Here is a 2,890-nt window from a genome sequence, read left to right on the forward strand (position 1 = left end):
GAGGGCATTAGTGGCAGGCGAGTCCCAGGTCTCAGTAAGGCCTCTACCTTTTGTGGAATGGGGTCATCACCTTGTGTTCCTCCTTATATCCTCTAATCCTTCAAGATGAAGAGGAGGGAGGCGTGGGGTCATGGAAGACACACAGAAAACCATATACATACACAAACACATACGCAGGGGACAGCCTGTTCTCTGAAACAGTGTTGCAGAAATGACACACATATCCTGCTATCTTACACAGCAAACACACACACACACACACACACACATATACACACACACTCGCACACACACACACACACACACACACACACACATATACACACACACACACACACACATATACACACACACACACACACACACACACATACACATGCACACACACACACACACACACACACACACACACACACACACACACACACACACACACACACACACACACACACACACCCCCCATTCCTTGAGGCCAGCGCAAACCACTTCAGCCAGGCAACAAATTAAGTAGCGCCAATTACCATAAACAGAGGCTATATTTTTCTGCTTTTGTGTGGGAAAGTTCATTTTGTAAATATTTTAGGGAACAAAGTCTAAATCAGGACAGTGCACAAACCCAAGTTTATCTTAAGCTAATTGCAAGGACAAAGCCATGGGTTTACTCTGTTGGTTGTGGCCTGCCTCCCTCCCCTAACGTTTGCATTCCAGATGCCGATAGCACAAGAGGACCACCAAAGACTTTAAGTATGCTTTATTGACTTAAGATGCATAAAGCTGCTGATGAAGAACTTCCCTCTATGGCCCATTCGTCTGCAGCGCCTGACAGCTGGGGCTGGACATAGCTGTCTCTGCAAGACGCTCCCCGTCCTTCGTTGCTCGCTTCTTTAAGGGATCCCATCCAGAGGAGTGCTCAGACTGTAGTCCTATGGTGTGATTTACAGACACTCAAAGCTGGGGCATTTCAGGATACACTAGCAGTCAGAATTCCAATCTGTGAGAGGCAGAGCTCCATTAAAAAGAAACGATGCAGATTGCAAGTGCAAATTATGTAGATGTTGTAGCTGGATGGTGTAGCTGAATATATGTATAGCTGACATGCATCAGACATTCACAGACATGCACAGACATGCAACTGCCCCCCCCCCCCCCCACCACACAAAAAGAGAAAATGCAGAATCAATGCAGACTAAAGCGTGTGTTTTTCAAATTTGGATTTGACATCCATTTCCAAGAAAACCTGTCCCTGCCAATGTCAGAATCAATACACCATGCTACAGTCTTCTGATTGCTGGAAGATGGAGACTACTTGCTTTGTTTTTATGAGCCAAATATACAGAGCAGCATGGTGTGGTTTTTATTAAGATGTTAAATGAACTGCGACGTTATATTCTTGCGGCCGCACTTGGCCCACCAAGGCTCTGTTGCCTTTGCTGTGCGTTGCGATAGTGGAGATGGGAAAAGCAACCTGCTTTGTGACCCCACAACAAAGCGAGGGGCTGATGGAGCATAAATCATGCTGCGTGTGTGCGTGCAGCAAAACATTTCAGCACTTGTCTTTCCTTTGGGATGCGATTGAAGAGGATTTTTTGAACTTTTTCTTAACCTGCAGTTTCCATGCTGCTTTTGAGGAGCCCAGGACTGCCAAGCATGAGCACTTTGCTCACTCAAAATATTTATATGGTCAATTGCACAGTGTGTGGTTGCGGTCGCCCGACCTTATGAATGGCTTCCAAATACCCTGAAGTGTGTTTTTTCAACTTTAACTCTTTAATATTTTTTTTTCAGGATATTGGTGTGGTCATGTTTGTTATAACTGAAGTGTGCCAACACATTGTTTAGGGTAATAACCAATTTCTTGTTGGTTCGAATCAACTCTGATGAGGCTTTTGTGTGTTTTAGTGCTCTGGCAGTCAGCCAGCGGTTCCTGTATCTGGCTTAAGTTTGCATTTTTATGCTCAGAAATGCATGAATATAGAACTGGCCACAGACACTTTAGCTGTTCATCAGTCCCGAAAGATCGAGAAGTTCATATTTTCTGCAACTGAATAACTTTAATATGATCTATTATTAATATCAAAACAATGACACATTATGCGCCACCTTGTCTGCAATGTGGAAGAGCAACTTCAGTGGTGATCCACATATCACAAGTTGGTCATTGTTTGGTAAGTTGTTTGGACTACTGGTGTATCGTCTCATCCAGAGCCTGACTAAATATTTATTGGGGTGGGGCTTTTGGGTGGTCCTCTGGGCGCTACTGGGGTGAAGTCATCGGCCAACATCATGACACTAGCAGGGACTGTGTTAGCATACGGGGGCCCCTGACCCGCTACGAGTGTTACTGACCCAGGGGCCGAATGTGGCATGTTTGGGATCTGCAGAATATATTCCATGCGCTAATTTATACAACAGCACCAATTATAGCTTGCAAAGGCCAAACAATACGATCTATCAGTCATGGACACAAGGCTTCAGGGTAAACAGGAGAGGGTAGTTGAATGGGAGGCAGTAAACTCCCCAATCAGAGGATGCCAGGGGTCACAGGCACTGTTTGATTGTCTTATTTGGGGTGTTCCAGGGTGGCAGAGGGTCCAAATGAATGTATGTTTGTTCTTCCTGTCTACACACACACACACACACACACACACACAGATGCACATGCGCGCACACACACACACAGACACAAACACAACATGTTTATTTGAACATCTAGCGGGTGTCTGAAATGTTTTCATGCTTTGGGTTGTGTGTTTCTCTCTGTGTCACACAAGTGTGTTGCTCTCAACATCTGTGATAGTCCACCTCACCTAAACCACCTCACTTAAACAGTTTACACAAAACTTGTCGGTGCAGAGTCATGTTCTGTCAGAGGGTATTATGCTCTTTTGAC

Source organism: Alosa sapidissima, chromosome 1, assembly GCF_018492685.1.
Source record: "Alosa sapidissima isolate fAloSap1 chromosome 1, fAloSap1.pri, whole genome shotgun sequence".
Classification (NCBI taxonomy): Eukaryota; Metazoa; Chordata; class Actinopteri; order Clupeiformes; family Clupeidae; genus Alosa; species Alosa sapidissima.